We start from the raw sequence: 23,133 nt of genomic DNA, 5'->3' as shown, positions 1-23,133 counted from the left end.
TTTTGTATTGTGTTACTCTCAGTTGTATTATCAACATGTTCCTTAATAAATGTGCACACCTTTGAGTGTAAAACTGCCAGCCTGTTCAGCTTGGATAGTTTCGAGTTTCCTTGGCCTTTCATTTCATTCTTGATTTTGTAGGGGACTCAAAACTATTTTTAAGTTATTAATTACCCAACACTCTAGGCTACTTTATTCCACATCATGTTTCATCTTTGTGTAAATGCTGCTTCACTCACAGGCTGGACCAGAAACCTCATGGGAGAGGTTTCTCACGGGAGGAAGTTTACGTGAAACGTCCTAGTATCTCTACTGAGGCATCTCTGTTTAAAGACATTTAGTCAAGGTACACTGATAATTTTAGGGAAGCAACACAGCGTGAGGAAGGCCAGTTCACTCTGAGTTTGAACTTCACCTCAACTATTCATTGCTGATGTGCCCCTGGACAATTCCTTAACTTTAACTATCCTGAGACTTGGTTTCTTCTTCTGCAAGATGGGGCTAGTATCACCCATTGATGTTATAAGGTTCAAATACTTAGATAATGGATGCAAAAGGCACAGCTAAATGCCTGTCACATAGTAATCAATTAATAATGATCATATTGATGGTGATGATGATGACAGTGATAATGATCACAAATATTTATAAAATGTAGAGTTTAAAGTAGAGTTTGCTAACAACTTAATCAGATAAAGTGTCTGTGGTCTTAAGGAACCAACCAAAGAGATTTTGAGTGTGTTTATGGAGGTCAAATCAATATGATCAATGCAGTTGACCATGAACTGAGAAACAAACTTGAGGGGAAGCTGGGAGGGAGAAGTGAGGTTTATTCCCTCACCTTAGTCCAGTGACTATTGTTTTGACAACTCTAGACCTCATAAAAATACTGTTTATTTATTTATTTCTAAAACATATTTATCTCCAAGTTTAAATTACAAAGTAACACATTTTCATTGCATAAAATTGGGATACGTGGAAGAGCTAGAGAAGAAAACAAAAGTTCTAGAACTTCTTTAAAAGTGTTTAATGATGACTGAAGCTAGGCCGTATGCATTTATGATCTCAGTGAGGAAAGGCACAAAATGCATTATAATTTACCAACAAATTTCCCAAATACGTCAGTTTGAGCCTCACTGACACAATACTCATAAATTAAGAGGAATATGAGAATAATCCCTTTTCACTGAATATCCTCGAAAAATAAAAACAGTTCTCTATCCACATAGAAGACTCAAACTTGATCTAATGAAAGGTAAGAACCAAAAAAAAAAAAAAAGGAATGGGATAAAGAAGAAATCCTATCCTTAAAAAATGAAGTAAAACAAAAATGGCTGACAGTGTTTATCTGCTAGCCTTTTCTATAGTAGAACTTTGTAATTTCTCTAATGTTCAGCACTAGAGTTCCAAGTGAATGTTTAATTCCCATTGATGCTTATGAATCACCTGTAATTATTTCCACCATATGTACTTACATCCTCTCTGATGAACCCACCAATTAGAAGAGCATTCTAAACATAACGTTTCACTTTTTTTCTGTTTTGCAAGGAAATGCTAACCCACAGTAACTGATGTGCTCAATTACATATAGTGTCCATCAACATTGAGAGGTATGCTTTAAATCTGAGCCCAAATTTATTATTATTTTAGAATGATATCAAAATTATATGTTTAATTTCAAATCCAAGCATATATTTCCATTTAAATTGTTAAAATTGTTTTCTATGTTTTAAAAGACAAAAATGAAACATTTCAAGCACTGACCTTTTTTTGTATTACTTTTTAAAAACTTGCTAGTAAAGTATAAGACACTTAGAGAAGAGTACATTTATTTTAAGTGAATAGTTCAATTAGATTTTCACCCACCAGCCCCATACCATACCAAGGAAGCAATGAGCAGATCAAGAAGCAATAAATGGCCAGCACCCCTGAGTGCCCCCTCCCCCTAACGTCCAGAGTCATCCACACTCTAACTTCTAACAGCACAGGTTGCTTTTGCCTGTTTCTGAACTTCATGAAAACAGAACCACACGGTACGTATCTTTCCGTGTCTGGCTCCGTTCACTCAACGTTGCTTTTGTGAGATTCACCCGTGTTATGTGTGGCTGCTGGACTTTCATTCCCATCTCCTTGTGGTGTTAGATGAGTGTGAACATACCTCAGTTTACCTCTCCAGTTAGCTGTTTGGGGTATGTGGGTGGCTTCCTGTTTGGGGCTCTTATAAAGAGTGCTGCACCCGTGTATTGTGAACAAAGGTGACTATTTCTGTTGGGGATGTACCTCGGTATGGAATGGCTTTGTCACTGGGCAGGTATATGATCAGCTTTATAAGATACTGACAGTTTTCCACAGTGGTTGTTCATACTTACTTTTTATATGCCAAGTAAAGCAGTAAATTACAAAAATGTTATGTTATACTGAAGTTATGACCATTTCTTGGTTACATGTAATTTTCAAAACCTATAGAGAACCCTAAAAAATCAATTCTTGACAAGAGGGAAGACTTGCAATTTCAGATGAACAAAAAATTATATATCTAACTGACTGTCACTAATACTACCATCACAACAACGACAATGACCAACTACAGCATCTACAACAACATAACTAATAACGGGAGCTTCTCTGTGCCAGGCAGCAAGGCACTTCATCTTCTCAGTAATCCTGCAGGTTCTACTCCTGGCCCCCATTATCCACTATGAAACCAGAGACTCGCACTAAGAGTAACCTGACTGAGATCACGAAGCTCCACACCCAGCTCTCCCTGTCCTCTGAAGCCCACGCTCCTGTTTCTGCTCCAGGAAACACATGAACCGCTATCAAAATACAAACGGAGGCGTGGTCGTATATCACTCATCTGGGTTTCCTGTTGTGGTTAATTCCTTAGTCCTAGAGGGATTCTCTACATGGGATGTCATAAATACATTTTCTTGTAAGTGTATAACTTTGTATCTAGCCGTAGAGAGAAATAGGTGGCAAATATTTCATGTTTCATTTCCATACACGTGCGAACACACACAGACACAAATGTAACGGTCTTTTGTTATCAGGTAAATGATAGCAACGTGTGTGAGCTATGACAAAAATAAAATCAGACTCCCATTACCATGCTGTTTGTATAACTTAGCAAAACTGAATGTTGTGTGAACAAATAGCATGTCAGAGACTGATACAGGCTGTTCGCAGACTCATACACATTACATCAAATTCTGTGCATGACAAATTGAGAAGATTTTTAGAACATCATAGACTTGGTTTCCTAAGCACCTGAGACATGGTCGAGATGAATTTTAAACCATTGTAGAAATTATTTATTTCTCATATACATTCCAAATTAAAACATATCTATACCCCAATGTTCATAGAAGCATTATTTACAATAGTCAAGACATGGAAGTAACCAAATGCCCATCAACAGATGAATGGATAAAGAGTTGTGGTATACTTATACAATGGAATACTACTCAGCCATAAAAAAGAAGGTAATAATGCCATTTGCAGCAACATGGTTGGCCCTAGAGATTATCATATTAAGTAAAGTATGGCAAAGAGAGAAAGACAAATATTATATGGTATAACTTATATGTGGAATCTAGAAAATAATATAAATGAACTTATTTACAAAATAGAAATAGGCTCACAGACATAGAAAACAAACTTACAGTTACCAAAGGGAAAAGGTAGGGGGGATAAATTGGAGTATGGGATTAACAGACACACACTACTATATATAAAATAAATAAGGATTTACTGTATAGCACAGGGAACTGTATTTAATATCTTACAATAACCTATAATAGAAAAGAACCTGAAAAAGAATATATATGTGTGTGTATAACTGAATCACTTTGCTATACACCAGAAATTAACACAATATTGTAAATCAACTATACTTCAATTACAAAAATGTCTGAATATGGAATGTATATGATTTTGACGGTAGAAATTTGGTTCTACTGTTGCAGAAAGGTACGAACTTAGGGCCCAGCGCTAGACTGAGTTACTATTACAGGATGATGTGCCTTACATTTTGAGAGCAGAATGTTAAAGCAAGAATATATATAAATATATATGCTAGGAAGGCCATTATTAATCCCCACTTAAGACTTCAGGTAACTTAAATTATAATATGGGGTTAAGGACAAAAGACACGCTTAGATACTAGTATCTATATATTTTCTCTATGTGCAATTGGAAAACATTTTAGTAGATCTACCAAATATATTGTTTTGGAAAAGATTTAACAATGTCATTCATCTAGGAAAAAATTGATTTTAAAGCTGTTAAAATAAAGCTATTCACTTTTAGCTCCTCCCACAGCAGTCCATGCAACAGAAGCCACTTATTGTAGAAAGTTCATAGGAGTGAAGGAAAGCCTTGCTCAGGAATATGAAATGTACTCAAGACCAATGTCATTCAAAAGATAATCAACAATGCTACCAAAGTATAATTTCCTTCTATTTTTTTTAAATGTACAATAAAGCCTGCCACATTCACTAGTGCAAACAGTAAATTATGACAATAAAAGCACTGTCCAAACTCACATGTAGCCTGGGCACTTCATTAGAATTTGGGTTTGGGGTCACATAACTAACTACTCCCTCTGAGAGGCTGACTGGATAGGTATCAGACACTCCTGAAGGCAGGAGGCAGCTGAGTGAGGGACAGAACAACTTCATGGGACTACAGGCGAATGAAGGACAGAGCAGGAACAGGAGACCACCGCACTGGCTGTTGATACAAGGCTGTTCCCCTCACCCTACAGAGTCCACCTGTGGTTCCCAGCTGAGGGTAAAACAAGAAAACTCAGAAGTTGCTGAAGTCACTATATTATGGTGGAGCAACACAATTCTGATACGAAGAACAAGTGTGGTCTCTCTCCTCCCTGTGAGCTTGTCTCTCATTTATTCATATCTGAAAACTGCAACACCACCCTTTTGTGGGGATTCTTACAATGGAAATGAAGACCATTCTAGCCTCTTTACTGGCACAATTAGATTTCTTCCCTATATTTCATGATTATATACTATGGCCTTGCTAACCAGCACTGCAAACATGACTGCTGTATACTTACCCACTCTATGGAGACCTTCTCCAGTGCGTGCTTAATTTTTGCCTTTATAGCAAGAGTAACAAAACTAAACTGGACATGTTTTCTTTGAACACATTTAAAACACATGCCTAGCCCCCAAACTAATAACTATGATTATTTTTGCCACATGTAGATATTTCATGCTTTACTTTTCCCCCTTGTCTTCTCTAGGCTCAACTTTTTTTTTTTAAACTTAAAAGTAGAGAATTTCTCAGAATTTTTCCTCACTATGGCCTAGGCATCATTCAAAACAATTTCAGGTTTTTAAAAATGGACTAAAGAAAACTTTGTTGGATTTGAGAATCAAGACCAGAGCAATCATGACTTTTCCCATTTTCTGGACCTATTTCAGAAAGAAATAGAGCAAAAAGTAACCTATGTTCCCAGAGGCTGGGCCCTGACAGGGGAGGGCAATAAATGCTTGGATTCTGCAATTTTTGATTCCCTTTGTTTACATTATATGTGAGGCCCCTGTGTTTTTTACCAGAGAATTTCAGCAAAACAACTTACAACTCTCAGCACTCTGCCTCTTCACCCTCCTAGGTGTGAAATAGAGGAGAGGGGAGACCCAGAGTGGCTTATTTCCAACAGACTGTGCTTGAAATAAGGTGATAACACACAGAATGCTATCAGGGAGCCTCATGATACACTGCCTGCCTAACTGTGCAAATGCAATTAAGGTAGAGTGCCTGCACCACCCATGTAATTACTTTCAGAAATACATCTGACTCGCTTTTCATATACTGATTGACTGTGTCAGTGAAAGACCGCTCATAAAATTTAACAACGAATTACTCGTGACTCATTTTAAAAAAGCACAAATGATTCTTCTTAATTTCTAGTTAGAAATGTATAATGAAATGCAGTTTGTGGGAAAGCAAACATGCATGTACGTATTATATGCACCCAAAGCACAGATTTCTACTGATTTTGTGTTACTTAGACAATAGCAAATATCTATTTAAAATTTTTCAAAAGCATTTCACTAGTCTGAGATTTTATTTTGATTTAATTTTGATTCTATTTTCAAAATAAGGAGGAAAGAGTAAACATTTATTGAGATCCCGTTATGGATAAATATGGTTTTAATCATTTAAAATATCATTATAGTTTTTTTTTATTTGAAGAGAAAATCAAGCTAGACGGGCAATGAATTGATTTAAGGATTAAGTCGGCTTGGTTTTAATGCCATTGGGCTAAACACTTTGACAAGAACTGTGATGGGAATTTTTCTTGGCAGTTTTATTGAATGGAATGACATGGCATGGTATCTTCAGTTAAATAACTATGAAAAATTTCTCTTTAATAATATCTGCTGTTTTCCCATAGAATAGAGGCAAATTATAATTAAACATATACAACAAATCTGTTTAAGCTGCTAATCAGGCATGTTTTATATAATTCATTTAACAACTATGAATGTCCATGAAGAAACCTAGATGGCTATTTTCCATTTAAAGAGTCGCATCTCTGGGTCGGGCAGGAGAGTATGTCCCTGGTTTCCTGATCATGTTAACAGCAGAGTGGAAACACACCTGGGCTGCCCAGTATATAGATATCTCTTGGGAATTGGTAAAACTTTCTGTGGAGAAGAGTTCCATGATTGTGCTTCTTTCAAAATCAAATGGAAGTTTAAACATCGGATAGTTAATCATTTCATTTCCTACCACGCCACCGAGTGAGCACTTTAAACATTTTTAGGAATTTAGCTATTTTAGCCTCCATATTTCCACTATTGGCCAATATTTATGAATTATTCATTCCATGGAGTAGTGGGGTCCTGCTGGATGAAAAACTAGGTGCAGTTCTTGCTTTCAAGGATGTCCCAACTCCACCCAAGCCCTTCTAACCTTCAGACGTCTCCCCACCTGTGAACAAAGTCCGAATCTAAAGATTGCGAAGATTACGAGTTGGGGTTAAGTCCAATATTTCACCATTTTAAGTATGATGTCAGGAAAAATTGTAAAAGATTGAAATGGGCAAAAAGTGATTCAGTGGGCATTGTGCGTGCTTATTTAGCTCACCACCCGGGCTGTCTTGACTTTTGCTTGTCCTTCACTAGGCTTTTTACAACTCCGCAGACAGAAGTTAACTGATAGAAAACACAGAGCAATGCAAACATTTCCTGCCTATAACAATGCAAAGGACTCCCGCTCACGGTGATGCAAATAGATTCTGTCCAGTAGACAATACAAACCCCCCAGTAAATTAAACACTCAGCTGAATCAGCTGTAACAGCTTACCCGTCGTTCCCTCATTAATAAATGAGTTAAGTAAAATCTTTGACTTTGGTTCACTTTGTGTTTGCATGAGAATTACGATTTTACTTCCAACAAAAAACAAAATCCCATAATCCAACTTGTTGCTCTTTGCTCTGGTTTCCTGCTGGGTGTGTCAGCTCCTAACAGCTCTTGTCCCTCCTCTGTCTGGTGTGACACCAAGCGCGACACACAAATTCCCCAGAACACTACTGACATAAGCCTGCCATGGTTACCTGGCTTTTTTCTGGGGTCTAGGATCGTAGCGTGAAGGGGCCCACAACTGTGCAAGATTATTTTAAACTTCGTCTTTTCGCCTTGAAACGCACACAGATCTTGTATCCTAGCTCACGTTACAGCAGCATTTTACCATTAAAACTAACACTTCGAATTTCTGTGGAGTAAACCGGTATTCCAGGGGGCCGGGCAGCACTTCCTTTCCGGTTTCCCGCGTCCCCTGAAGGGCATCAGCCTGCATCCTGTGATCCACACCAGACATCAAACAGTGCTGGAAGTAAGCTCACATCAGGGGGGTGTCTGTGGGGCAGCTGCACCCTGTGGGCTCCTCTGAGCTCCTGCTTGGCTCTTTATAGGATTTCTCTCCATCCTCAGTGCCTGACCTGGCCCCTGGTGTGGAGGCATCAGTGCTGGCTTCAGCCACCGGCTCATCCTGCTTTCTGTTTCTAGGAGGCTGGGAGCATCAGGTATTGAGGTAAGAGACACACCAAAAGAAGAGTATAAGACCGTGATGAGCTCTCCTGAGCCTGAAGTGGAGGATCCTTCGCTCAAAGGCTCAGTCCTTTCAAATTCAGCCTTCATGGGTCTTTTATTTAGTTCCTGGTTCTGAACTTCCGATGAGCCAGCTGAACAGTCTGCAGAAGGAGGAGGTCTCCTTCCTCCTCTCACTCCCTCTCCTCCTTCCTTCCCTCTCTCCATCTCTCTCTGTTTACAGATAGGGGTATGCATATCAGCAGCTGTTAAGACTTCACCAGGTAAAGGGCACTGCTGTCCTTTCTCAAATCGACTTGGGAGTCGCTGGAGGGGCCAACTGGAACCGCATGCCTCGCGACGGGATGCCACACCAAGCAGAGTGGACTTACCCCGAGATCCATGGGGAGCCGCTCCAGCCTTTTCAGCAGGGAGGTAACATGAACAGATTGGAATTTTAGCAAAATCAGCATGACTGTGGGGTAGGGAATCCACTGGAAGGGAGCCAGGGTGAAGGCAAAGAAGCCATGAGAAGGCTGGAGATCTGAGAGAGAGAAGCAGGGCGGTGGAGTGAAGACAGGCAGCTTCTAGAGAGAAACGGCAGAGCTGCTGTGAGGGGCTTCCTGAAAGCTGGCCAGGTGTTTGGCCCTGGGACTAGTGGATGGTTTGCTGTTCCCTGAGTTAAGGAGCATGGGAGAGGCAGCAGAGTTGGAGTGAGCGTGAGCGGAGAGGCTATTGCCAGTAAACCATAGTCAAATTCATGAGTTCTAGTTGGTGGGCAGTCTGAACCAGTGCTTCTTAAACCCTAATACACATTCCATTTGCATCCCCTAGGCACTTCGTTAAACAGACTGATTCAGGAAGTCTGGGGTGGGGCAGAGGTTTCCACCTTTTCTAACAAGCCCCCAGGCGATGTTGAGGCTGCTGGTCCAGGAACCAGACTTTGAATTAAGGCTCTTGATTAATCAAAACCTTTCTGTTGATGCTTCAGCTCTCCGTGAACTTATCCAGAACTCCATAAGGGCATTCGCCTCTCCATCCTCCGCACCTAGAATGGCAGCAGTGGCTGGCGGGCTGTAGTAGACACACACAAATGCACTGTGAGTCCCAGCACCCACGGCAAAGCCCTCCCTCCCGCCAGCCCTCCTGTTTCCACACGGAGAGGTGAGGCAGCTGAAATGGAGCCAAAGGGTCTGAGACATCTCGGTGGAGGTCACAGCTCCTCCCCATGCTGGGGACACAGGAGGACTGTCTTTGGTCTCCATTAACTTCCACTGGAAGACTCAGTCATGTCCAGCGTTCTCTTTCAGCATCAGACTGTCTGACAGTTGGGATAAAGAAAACCTTCAGCTCTGAAGTCTGACTCTGCTCTGCATTTGAGGGGGAGGAATAAGCTTTTTATCCTTTTCTGGCTTCATGGACACCGAATAACACACGCACATCAGGAAGAGTTCGAGAAAGCCACCCACCCCAAAGAGAAGGGAGTAAACCTCAGTTATCCTACTCAGGATGCCATTCTGAAGAGAGAGCCCTTCAAGGATGACAGCTGGAAACCTCTAACTTGGGAGGGAGACAGAATCATCCTGATTGTACCCTGAAGAGTAGAAAGGAAAACCTTAATTGTACTATTCTCTGCTCTAACTCCTACGCTCATCCAAAGATTTATAAAATGATTTATTTTCCCTCAGTTTCATTTCCAGAATCATCCTCAGCAGACATAATTTAAATTCTAGATATTTCCCCAGCAAAAGGCAAAAAAAGACCCTTTCAGGAGAGTGCACAGAGATTTGAAACAAAGTTCACGGGGATTCACCAGCTATGTGTAAAGAATACTATATGAGATTTACCACACTATGCTAGACTCGTGTGTAATTGATAGTCAGAAACTATGGGCCACTATGTCCTTTTTTAAAAAGTAATGCTATAAAATATGCACAAAGGAAAAAAAGAAACCTTCCATTTCCTAAATTTTAGAAATGGAAATAAAGATGAAAGATACATTGTTTTAGCCAGGACACAATGTGAACCTTTGGAGGTCTGTCTGATTTGCTGAGAAGAGTACTGTTCATGATAAATGTAGCTCGTTTTTTAAAAACTGAATCTGCTACTGGAGTCTGGACATTTTTATTTTCCACTTATCATGTTCATACAGTGGAGCAGCGTTACATCAATCTTAATGCTTAGTCCTTTCCTACTTTGAGTCCCATCATCATACGCTCTGCTCCCTGGTCAGAAGTGCCAGGTGGAGGTGAGAGAAGGGTGAGGGCAGGGATGTGCTGGGACCCCTCCTCCCTCTGACTGCCCTAGCGTTACTTCCACCTAATTACTGAAAAAGGATCTGGAGAGCTCTGCCTGGAATCTTCGAATTCAAACCACAAGTAATCCTCCCACCTGGACATCACAGGGAGGTTGTATGGAGTGAATGAACTACTGCCAGTGGTACCTGGTACTCCTGGTGGTAGCTTGTGGTTCCGATGTTAATTTCCTTTCTTTATTGTCCTCTGGGCTCCATACTCTTTGCCATCCTCTTGGGATTGTGTACATTTTGAATGTAATTTTCTTTACAAGAATAAATATCTTCTAGTGAAAAATCTATTTTGCATTTTGATAGTAGTGATGTAAAACATCAGGGAGTTACTGTTAATTGCTTTCTTTTGTTCGTATCTCACATCCAGGTCACCAACAAGTTCCGTTCACTCTACCTGCAAAACAGATCCAGATCTGGATCCCTTCCACCTACCTCCACTGCTGTCACCCACTGTCACACGGTCATTTACTGCTGTGACTCCTGCAAAAGCCTGCACATGGGTCTCCCTCTTTCTAGTCTTGAGACATCATTCGCGCCCCTCAACTTGTCTTTTCTCAACTCAGTAGCCACTGAAGTTTCTAAAACAGAAGTCAGATCCTCTGCTGAAATTCCTGCAGTGTCTCCACACACCACAGAGATCCTACGGGGAGCACTGCCCTGGGCTCCCCGTTTCCTCTCTGAGAAGCCTGCAGCTCCACCCCCCACCTCATTCATCAACACTCCAGTCAGGCCCTCGCCCTAAGACCTCTGCGTTTCTCTCTGCTGGGAAAGCTCTTGCCCCAAATACATTTCACCAGACACCTCTTTCCTTGTGTGTCTCCTCAAATGCCACCTTCTCAGCGAGGCCCATTTCAACCACCAGCCCCTATTTAGACCTGCTGCCTGACACACCATTATTCTTTCCCTGTTTCCAGGTTTCTTTCACCCACAGTGCTTATCACCATCTAATATATGACATGATTAGTATATTAATGATGTTTAAGTAGATTTTGGGGGGGGGGGTAATTGGGTTTATTAATTTTTTAATGGAGGTACTAGGCACCGAAGCTAGGACCTTGTGCATGCTAAGCATGTGTTCTACCACTGACCTCTACCCTCTCCACCATGTGAATGGTGTTTAATACCCCTCCCCACAACAGAAGTCCCATTAAGGGAGATTTTTGTCAGTTTTGTTCACTGAAGTATCCCAGACACCTAGAACAGTGACGCGTATCATAGGCACTCAATAAATATCTCTTGAATAAATCAAGTTCTTTCATTATTTTAGGGGAATGTCATTCCAGAGCTTCAGAGTTTTAGTAAATTCTACTTTATGATGCCTATATTATTAGGTATATATTATACATGATGAAGATAAGCTCCACTGAAATTAAGAAACTGGTTCACTTTGGATTTGTGTTTCCTTGAATTGTAATGTAGGTCACTGAAGGCCAAGTACATAAAAATAAGAGAAAGGAAATAGTTGAGCACAAGGCTCACTTTCCACCCACCCCCCAGAGCAGATGACTTCCACTTTTTCTGATCCCTTACCTCTGATTATGTGTCTTTTAACAGCAAGATGTATCTTTCCTTCTCGCCCTGCCACAGGAGACCAGAAAGGGCCCCCTTCACCACCTGAACAGGGTAGGACTCTCAGACAGGCACAGGACAGGGCTCCCACGTCCATTGGCTTCACATGGCTTAACAGAGATTAAGCAGAAACCCACAGAAAGACATCACAGAAACATAAATGAGAGAGCCACAACAGCAAAGCCTAGACTGTGTAGCATCCCACGGCCAGAAGGTAAGAGTAAATGTTTTCATTAGAAGGCAATCATCCCCTTGACATGGGAGCGCACCAGAAATCGTTTCAATGGTATACTTTCAACTGGTCATTCTCCAGCAAGCATTTAACCAATTTATTCTCCTTGACTGAATAAATATAAATGATTCAGAGCACGCTTTCAAATTTTCTACAATTAGCATTTACTATATATGTCACTTTCCTCTCAACAAAAATTCAACATTGCACTCCTGTTCCAAGGAACTCAGATTTAAAGATAATTAGGATATTTGCGTTCCATAAAAATCAGGTATATACATTTGCCTTGGCATAGCTTTGTGTCATCAAAGAGAAGCTTATTTCTAACTTGCATTTCCAGCTAACATTGGGAAAGACTAACATGGTCTGTCAAAGGGCCATGAATTTTCAAACCATTGCAGTCGTGAAATGTGAAGTATTAGATTTCCAAAGGAGTATATCCTTGATGGTTCTCCCAATATACTCATAAAAGTTGAACACCTCAAAGGCCACAAAATCTAGGGTAAAGACATGGGCTCTGTCAATAGATCTGGGCTTAAATTCGACCTGGGACTTAACCTTGCTTAGTCTCAGTTTCTTCATTTGTAAAATAGGATTAATAATTACATTTACTTTTTATCACTAGCCTAAATGCTCAACACAGTGCCTGCTTCACAGCGGGTATTCAGGGACAGTCAGCCATCATCATCACAAGGCTCACTACTGCCATTTCGTATGCATGTTCTGACACTAGCGTCCCTCGCTCAGTGCCCTTGGAAAGCTTAAGCCTTAGTCTGTTCATCAGAAATTGGGGATAACACCACCTGCTCTACAAGACTGCTGGGAAGGCTAAACAGAGTAATGCATGTAAAGAACCGAACATAATGACTGGCCCAGGGTAGGGAGTCCAAAGACAGGGGGTCTTGCCTTCTCTTTCTTTTACATAAGGGTGTTTTGGACACATTTTCTGTAAGAGTGGAAGAAAAAACGATAGATAAGTCAGTGAGATTATCAATGAACAAGTATCTACCATTGTTCAGAATTTGTAAGCAGATCTACAAGAACTACACCTTAAGATTATACATACATATAATATATAATATTTTATGTATGTATCCATCACCAATATATGAGAAAGGTAGCAAATATTAAAATGGGAATAAACACTACTGTAATTCTCAAATAGAACTCTAGAATGCACGGAATTCCTGAAGCCATGCACCAGGGGAGAGCAACTAGAACACAAGAGAGTTCCTCATTACAGCAACATGACTTGCAGCCGCTCCTGAGTAAGTAAGAGAGCCGGAGCTTTACATACATCACAGAGGTCGGGTAACAACCCCTGGAAAAATTATCTGGGAATAAACCAGATTATTAACTCAGTATTAAGTAAAATCACCTAAATTTACCTAAGCTAGAAAACAGACTACATTGAGATAAGCGTATGAATACTTACAAACTATAAAGGACTGAGAACAAACGATTCTATCTGTCTGTGTGGTCTTAGTACAATGATGTAAAACACAACATGTAAGACATGGAGAGCTAACTCAACACACAAGTGATTCCAGCCACAGCGTTTATCAAGGTTGAAGAGTTTTGACAAGAACAGCCAATCTCTTCACTCATTTCTCTCCTGCCTTCTACCACCTTGCTCCAATATTCAAATTAAAAGAAACAAAAAACCTGGATCTCCAAAGCATATTGGATGATGGCAGCTGGAACCTTTCAATCTGGGCCAACTTTAAGTGAAAGATCCCAGGTCTTAATTAAGAAGCCACCCACTGGCAAGGTGTTTGTCTTCTTTACTGTGTGGGACAGGCCACGGTCAATACGTCTGCCAAATCTTTGCAAGAGTTCAGAGAAATAATTAGGGATTTTAACTTATTCTGCTGTCACTTCTCTCCCAATCACATCTAAGACAACTGGGTCAAAGGAGCAGAAATGCAGTTAAATTTAGCAAGTACTTCTTGAAAACCTACTAGATGCACAGAAAGGAATCATCCAGGTTTCTGGGCTGGAGGTGAAGGGCTGAGCACCGTTCTTTGAGAAGAGACCCCCAACAGCGCTGGGAGGGAGGAGCAGGGGGGGCGGAGACAGCAGGAAGGCGTGTCACAAGACAACTTAGTTTTTCTCTCTCACTTACTAAATATTCTGATTTCTAAATTTTCTGAAGAGATCTCCTTAAATGCATACCTTCTATAAACATAGGCTTCATGGTCTTGTTTTATGGGGGACACAGGCATTCATTTGAGTGATACATTTCTTATTTACATAGAGGTTATTTTCTAAATTTTTTCTGGCTGATGAAGACTCCCACTTCCATTCATTCCTTCCAGGAATCTTTCAGGACTAGATGTCCACTTCACATGGGCAATCACGTGCCCGTCAAGACCTCGCCATCCGAAGGGCACAGCCAGAACGCCAGCTCTGTCGTTTTCTCTTCCAGCCTTTTCTTCTTTCTAACTCATGCTGTCCTGGTCACAGATCACACCATTGATACCGGATATCTATCACACACCTCGCTGTACGAGGGTCCAGCAGGGGAAGAGATGGGCCCTCCAGCCCAGTACTCTGAGAAGAATCTAAAAAGGGATGATGGACAAAGGCAGTCAGAGTCCAGGGCCGAGAGCAGCTCAAAGCTGTTATCTCCTCAAGGACCAAAGGGTTAACGGGAGCCTGACAGGATCCACAACCTGGCAAGGAAGGAGCCAGTGAAACAAAATAAACACCCCAACCAAGCTCTTCTCCTGCTCTCAGGTCTCCTGCTGGTGCCTCCCAGGAGCTGAATCCAACAGGAAGCCAGGTAACCATGGAGCCCATTGATGTGTCCAGCCTCCAGGGGCCCAGAGCAGCGCAGAGACAGGTGAGAGAGTAGACCTGGAGAAGCATGTAGAAGGCGTGCAGCCAAGGCCACTCTTTACAAACAAGGCAAGGTCAAAGAGGATGGTGGATGCAGGGATACTCAACACACTCTCCCTCTGCTACGGCAAAAACCACTCCCTTCTCATAGCCTAGAGATGATGGTCAATAGTCTCTTCTTTGTAGGTTTGGCAGATTTAGTTAACAATACCGGATACCAGTTAAATCTGAATTTCTGATAAGCAATGGGTAGTTTTTAGTGTAAGTATGCCCCATGCAATATTTGGGATATCAATATGCTAACATTATTTATTGTTACTGAGTGTCCTAATTTAATCTGACAACCCTTTCTCTTTGTATAAAATTATTACTTCTGTCTCAGAAGACAAGGGCAAACAATGAGTTTCTACAAGTATGTTGCTATATTTAGTATTAATCCTGTGAGTTGCATATTTCTGCTTTCCTTTCCAACTTAATTCTTGAGTCCTCCCTTTTTAAAAATTACACTCTCTATTTTTATTCATTGTGATATATAAAAACTCTCCGCTGAGAATGTACTGATTTTATTCTCACTGAGGTCATCTGTGAATTGCCTCTTTTCTCATGAGAATACATTTTTAAAAGAGCATTAAGCTTACTATTCTGTTGCAAGGCAATGAAGTTTTGTTATGTGTCTTCTGTGTGCAAATGGAAATGTGAATTTTAAAGATGAGTTCTCATTTAAGAATCTTCAGAATACTTCTAAAGATAAGAAACCTATGAATCTATAGAAATCAACAGAAGAGCAAGCAAGAACCTTTGAGGTTCCACAGCCCCAAAGGATTCCAGGGCGGGGGTTGAATGACGGAAAAGTAATCTTCGGGATGGTTTAAAGCATGAACATTCTGGAAACTCTGCTTTCAGGAAGCCAACACAGTTCCTCAGCTCACCAGCCCTGAGAGAGAAGAGGGGCCCCAGTGGCCAGGGCTGGGCGGAGACAGAGGGGCAGATACAAGGTAAGAGCAGAGATAATGTCTGCCTCCCCCTTCCACTTGCCTTCTGTAGGCTCCTTAAATGATTCCCATCTCGCTCAGAATAAAGCCCAGAGTCCTCACGGGACTTTTCATGACCTGCTCTCCAACACTCAGGTCTCCTCTATTCTCTTCTCTTCTCTTCTCTTCTTCCTACCTTCTCACCTTCAGCGACACTGACCTGCCTCTGAAGTCCTGAATTTCCAGGTGCACAACTGTGGCAGCCGGGTTCCCGCACCTGCTCCTCCTTCTCCCTAGACCCCCCCTCCTTTCCATCGGCTCCATACCCTCACTCCCTCATTTTTACAGTCTTACCTGACCAGTTCCTTTAAAATGGTGCCCTGTCCATCACTCCCTGACCCTGTACCTTGCTTTCCTTTACTTGTGGGCATTGATCATCAGCTACTAATACATGATTATTTATCTATCTCCCGACTTTGGAATGAGACCTCCATCAGAACGGGGATATCTGTCTTTTGTTTTTGTCTACTACTATATAGCTAATGTCTACAGCAGTCCCCTGCACACAGGGCATCCAACATATTGGCATAAAGCCCCAACCCTCCTGGGACATCACACCACATGTTTATTCTAAAGATATGCATGCCGTATTCACCAGCGGGCTTTGCAGGTGACCATTAATTAAGGTCACCTCCACGTGATCAAGAGACTAGATCTTTCCTTTCTTTTTCCATAGTAGCTAAATTCAAATTGGATTGGAGTAGGATGCTATCAACATCAAAGCCTAGTATCTAACCTATATTGACCAGCAACCAACCCCCCCATCCTTCTGTTGTTGTTCACTTGATTTTACCCTTTAATACACTGCATCACCCTGTGGAGTTACACTGACAGTCTTGCTGGTTCTTCAACAATACGAACTCACTGCATACTTTGGGAGATGACTGGTCATACCCCACTGTATTGAAAAGTGTATTTAACAGCTGTTGACCCTCTACCTACAGGCCACTAAACAGCTTCAGTCTTATCATGAAGTTACTCTTATTTTCCCTGAAAATGTTTCCATGAATTGAAGCCTTGAGAATCTGCTTCTCCATGTCTCATCCTCCTAGCTTAAGTTCACCACAGAGTGAACTCTTCCTCAACACAAGACGTATCAGCCCCATTGGTAGCCCCATCAATGTCTTTTGGTTTTGTGTAAATTTTCCTTTCTTTCTTTGTTTTTTGGGGGAGGGAGGCAATTAGGTTTATTTATTTATTTTTTTAATGGAGGTACTGGGAGTTGAACCCAGGACCCTGTGCATGCTAAACACATGCTCCACCACTGAGCTACACCTATAGGTTTTATTTAGAAATGCACCAAATAATAATTCCCGACATCCATACAGTATATTTGAATTTATAAAACATATTTGAGATGCATTGTCTTATTTCATCTGTACAGTAGGATCCATGATGGATTCTTTCCCCAGTTTTACAGAGTAGGAAACTTGCCAGGTTGAGAGGCCAACTGCCAAGTGATAAGCAGGGCCAATGGCTATGTGCAGCCCTATGGGAGCTCTTCCCTCACAGCAGGCATGAGGCTGGGCAGCAGACTCTGCTTATAAGTGACTTGGCCCACAGGTTACTTCAGCAGAGAAGGCAGTGGTATATGATTACAGAATCTACATCAGGCATTTTTCCTGATTGTCAGCAGTTCTTACACATACAATAAAAGGATCCCTTAAGCAACTGTTCATGATCAAAGTGCCTTAGTGGGGAGCTGGCCCCCTGCATATACCACGTAGACATATTTTTCTCACAACCCAGTGAAATATTTCTACAAATGGTATTTTAATTTATATTAACTTATTCTGGAAGTGGGCATTTTGGCATCCACAAAGAGTCATCTTGGGCACTCATGCACAGAGACACAATCTGGTCTTTGATGTCACCCATATATGGATGACACAGCCCTTGGAGCCCAAGATTTTAGAGCTGGAAGAGACCAGAGGCAATGCAGCCCCACAGTTCCCAAACAGAGGTACTGGTAATTGGGTGACAGGATATGAATCCAGGGTATAAGCACAGTCCATAATACCAAAGCTTCATTGTCATGTAATAATAAGTGATTCCAAATATTATTTGTTATTAAACCAAACACATATAATGTGACAAAGAATAAAAATCCACATGAATTTTCAAGACTTAATACAACTTTCACAGATGGTTTCAGCTAATATCAGGCTGCTTTGGGCAAATCCCAAACCCTCTGGGGTTTTATGTTACATTGCCCTTAGGGGCAGGCAACTGGAAAGATTTCAGAAAAGCTAAACCTCCTCAATTAGCAGCTGAAAAAACTTGAGATCTAGACAAGCAAAATGACTAATACAGATGTTGGAATTCGCTACCAGACGCCATGCCTCTCCTGCTTTTTATAGGATGATATGCCTAGTGTCGGAACTGGCTGAGTGATGAAACTGGTCTGGAGCACGTTAAAGGAGTGATGTCAGTGCTAGGAATGCCGGAACAGTGTAGTGCTGCAAACAGAGTGGCTTAAGCAGCAGTTCTGGAGGCTAGAAGTCAGAGGTCAAGATGTCAGGAGGGCTGTGCTCCCTCGGAAGTCTCTAGGGAAGGCTGTGTTGTTCTAGGCCTCTCTCCGGGGTCTGCTAGTTCCTTGGCTTGTGGCAGCATAACTCCAGTCTTGACGGGTGTGTGTGTGTGTGTGTGTGTGTGTGTGTGTGTGTGTGTGTGTGTGTGTCTGAACCCAAATGTCCCCATTTTATAAGGACACCAGTCATTCTGGATTAGGGTCCTACCCTACCCCAGTATGGCCTCACTTTAATGTAACTAATGACATCTGCAATGATCCTATTTCCAAATAAGTTCACATTCTGAGGTCCTGGGGGTTAGGACTTCAACATGTGAACTGGTGAGGGGACATAATTCAACCCTAACATAAGTCAGGTCCATTTGGCCCAGACTCAGTGAAACAAGTGATTCTGAAAAATGGTAGCCAGGTTCAAGGTCTATCATGAAGGTCTCCTTAAGTTCAAAATTTACAATTTACTTCATCCTCAAAATTCATTGCAACTGCACAATCTAAGACTTTCAACTTGATATCTGACCTGTGGAATCCTAAAGAGTCTATCTTTGCAGAGCTTTGGCTAGTCTCAGGTTAAGATATGCAGGAAAAATAAGCAATGGAGGTTTGAGCTAGTTGCCCATAAGAGAGGAGAAATCCATTTGCTGGCACTGCATTCCAAAGAAGGCTTTTTTGGGATCCTAAATATTTGTGACGTGATAAGCAAGGGATGGAAAAGTCTCAGTCACTCTTGATCTGACTCATCTTTTATTTTCGGAATCAAGACTTGGATTTATTTTCATGGACTGTGTATTCCTGCATTTTTATTGAAGAAGTCAGGTCATTCCCTATCACTGAAGACTCAAGACCTAGTCTGGAAGAAGTACTTGGAGACAGTGTTCTGTGTTCTGGCTTCAGTGCTGTGTTGGCTTTTGCTCATCTTCATGTGTGCAAATGACCCTGAACTCCTCCCTATGGCCAGTCTTCCAGCATTGGAGTAATGAGGGCTATTTAGCAATGGCTACTTTTGAACCCTTCCTGAAATGTTTCTCCTTTTATTGAAAGTAGAGGTTTACAACAAGCAGAATTTGAAAAATGCTAGTTCTACTTCTGAATACATTAGCACATTTTCCCTCACGATAAACATGCCACCAAGAAATAAGAGTTGTAATTTCAAAGCAGTTACTTTAACCAATTAGATGTCAACTCAGTTATGTTTCTATGGCTCTAGGAAATGAGACTTTGAAAAATTGTCTCTTAAAAATACATTTTAATGTCACACTGGAGTATCTAAATTAACAAAGGTTCAACATTGACCATCACTCACAGTAAAAGTGATTCTTTGATTCAGCAAAACTGCAGTATTCACAGATACCCAGGACAATCTCCTTATGTCAGAAACGTCTGATCAGCAACCTTAATTCCTTCTTCCCAGGTCACATAAAATAGTCACAGGATCTGGGGATTAGGACAGGAACACCTTTGGGAGCCATTACTCTGTCTACCACAGACACTAGTAAACACCTGATAAATGACTCCGTCCATAACACTACGCATTTTGTTTACACGTCTAGAAGCGCTGACCTGAGGGAGGGTCTGCAGATTTCATCAGATTGCCAAAGAGCTTTGCAACATGCAACAGGGTAAAAGCCCCTGATTCCAGACAGTGAAGCTGCGGACTTCCTGTAACGAAGCATCACCCACAAAGGCACTGGCATATAATTATGAGTGAGTGATGGTGAGCTAATTCTTACTTAATTAATTCTTATTTACCTACAAACTTCTGCAGTAAGAGGATTTATTAGGTTAGTTTCGTAGATGAGGAAACTACGGTCTGGAGAGTGATTTGCCAAAGGCCACACTGCTGATGAGTTTGCCGAGCTGAATTCAAAGAGCGCTCTGCTGTTCCCTGAGTTGAGAGGCTCCCCCTGCATCTGGGATGTTTACATCATCATGTGTCCATTTACTGCCTGATACACTTAGACTAAGAAAAAAATTAGTATTAACATAAGCCTGCAATTCCCCCCCCCCTACCTTACTAATTAATGCATCTGACCAGAGTGGAAAAACATTTTTGAAAAATCAACTTCCATTACTTTTGTCACACACTTTCTGATATCATCAGAGACCTCGTTAACATGCGTACATGAGGTGTGTTTCTCCTGCTGTAGCAAGAATAAGCCAGTGAGCAGGTGCCAATGCTCTCAAGGAGCTGTCAGATACAAACTACCCACAAGATCACTTTTTCAGTCTGTTACCTTCTCCAGGTAGCTATAAGAAATCACTGAAATTAAAATACATTGAAGGTCTTTAAGGTCTAATACAATCTTTAAGTCATTGATGATCAATCTCTTTAATTGAATGGTTTAATCAGGATTCTATTTCCTTTGGATTTTTCAGCTCACCAAGATGGAGATCTAGTTCTGCCTATTTTTTGCTATTGTTTGTTTGTTTGCTTTGTAAAAGCTGGATAACATCTTCACTGTGTAACTTAAAATTCAGCCCAGAATTGCACACTGATCTCTTGCTATTGTGCATTGGTTATCCTTGATTACTACGGTAGTTTATCGCTGTCACTAGTTCACTGACTAGGAGGACTTCTCTTTCAAGCTTTCAAAGGAAAGGTGCTATTCGCTTATTTTGTAACAGCTCCAAAGTTTCTCATTAGCAGCATTTAAGCATGTCTGGTAGAGCCAACCCACAGGACACAGACTTCTCACCCTCACTGTCCGCTTGGTCAGCTTTATAAGCTCGTGTCCCATGACTGGAATAGTGAGGGAAAGAAAGTGAAGACAAAAGGAAAGGAGCAGAGAGAAGATGAGAGGAGAGGAGGAGGAAGGAGGGAAGGGGACGTAAAAGAGACTTTGCTCATCATCCAGTACCAAGTCTGTACTGGGGACGGCGGCTGACTCCCAGGCCAGTGGAACCCAGGACTCGGGTCACAACCGTGGTCGTGGCTGTGAGGACTGAGCTGGACATGAGGCCTCCAGCCCTGCCTTCATTCTTCCTTTTTTTCTTCTCCAAGTCCCAGCACTTTTTCCTGTCTCAGCCCTTCCCCAGGTGAACAGAATTCTTGAAGTGGAATTCTATGGTCAGCAGGCACGACATGATGGTATACAAGACAAAGCAAGCTTTAAACTGGCGGTCTGGCTTGATACCAATTTTGTAAAGCAAAAGAAAAACCAGAGAGGTTCTGGAAAAGACTCGAACGTCACATACCATCAAGTGATAGTGGGGGTTCCGACCCCCGAGCCGCTCAAGTTCAGGGGCCGCCTTCTACACTGTGCTCTATGTGAATTTGGACTCCCCTCTTGGAATTGGGCCTGATTAATTACCTTGGGGTGAAGCAGTGAAACTATAAGTGCTTTTTATTTTCTTCTCGTATTTCTCTGTAGGTTTTAAACTATCCAAATGAAATGTATATTATTTTTATTGTCAGAAAAAAATCCCATTATTAAAAAAAATCTAGTGAAAATGGTATGTCACACCAGCTTTCATGTTTTCCTCTGTGGGAGATGCCCGGGGTAGTTATATGGTCCTCTGGTGTCACAGGACTCAGAAGAGCAAGGTAAGACTGAGGCTTCTGCCAGGTGGAAAGGAAGGTAAGACCTTGTTCATGATTTGGTTTCGTGGCTACCACTGTCTCCCATAACCTGCCTACGCGTTTCATAGTTAGTTGACAGAAGAGAAAAGCTCTGAGACAACCTCAGCAAGATAGAGTTGGAGGAACCAGTGGAAATGGACTTAGCTCACCATCACTCACAGGGTATGTCCAGACCCAAACTGCTAGGGGCAGGCAGCTGAGTCCAGAAATTGTCAGAAAATCAGCACAGTTTTAAAACCACAATGTTTCATCATGTTATCCTGCAAAGGTAAATAGAAAAGAACCATGTCCGTGGAGGTAAGTACTCTCACATGATAAAACTTCCTTCCAGTTATTTTTAACTGGTTTATTTACTGTTTAATTAAGCTAGGAAAGTCCAGAGTTGTTTATAATTCATTCATAACATTCTGCGAAAACATCTGGTAAATTCTAAGAAAACTTCTATCACTCGGACTTTTCTCAATCCTTCACAACTGCTTTTTGCTGCCTCTGCCTCGTAGAATTCCAGAGAACACCTCTATGGCAAATGCTATACTGAGTTTTCTCCGCTTGATGAACACTGGGGGTCCCGTAATCTCCCCCCATTTACAGGAACCCTTACATTACCGAGTGAACAGGGTGGTGCTAAGGTATGAGGTAGGCTGTCAGAAACTTTTAGCTCCAAACATGTCAATTAAACTACTCTTTGGGATCTCAGCTCGGCATGAAGGATCTCCCCGGGAGTTGCTGATGACCGTGACACGCAGTGTTCCTCACTTAAAACCCCACTGCGACTCCCATACTCAGTCCCTCTGCATGTGCTGATCCCAGCACCTGTGACTTCTAACACTCCACCAGCAACTCTATTAATCAAGTGTCTATCTATGAAATGAGCAAAGTAACTATAGCTCTTTTTCATTCTGGAAAATGTTTAAAATGCTGCCAAGAACCATTAAAAAAAAAAGACACAAAATCATCCACTGTAAAGTATAAATTGAAGATAACATT

General features: G+C 41.5%; 1 protein-coding gene and 1 long non-coding RNA gene across 2 annotated transcripts in view; both read right to left on the bottom strand.

The window, feature by feature from the left end:
* DSCAM (DS cell adhesion molecule) overlaps positions 1-23,133 on the bottom strand; it is a 664,279-nt gene that overhangs the window by 352,835 nt on the left and 288,311 nt on the right. The window lies entirely within an intron of this gene.
* LOC116658240 lies at positions 1,942-22,108 on the bottom strand. Its single transcript, XR_004313512.1, has 3 exons — positions 22,098-22,108; positions 21,252-21,254; positions 1,942-2,364 (listed from the first exon to the last, which is right to left on the bottom strand). It is a non-coding gene; the product is annotated as an uncharacterized LOC116658240 (long non-coding RNA).

This window comes from Camelus ferus, chromosome 1 (assembly GCF_009834535.1).
Source record: "Camelus ferus isolate YT-003-E chromosome 1, BCGSAC_Cfer_1.0, whole genome shotgun sequence".
NCBI lineage: Eukaryota > Metazoa > Chordata > Mammalia > Artiodactyla > Camelidae > Camelus > Camelus ferus.
This window is presented reverse-complemented; position numbering and strand designations above follow the sequence as displayed.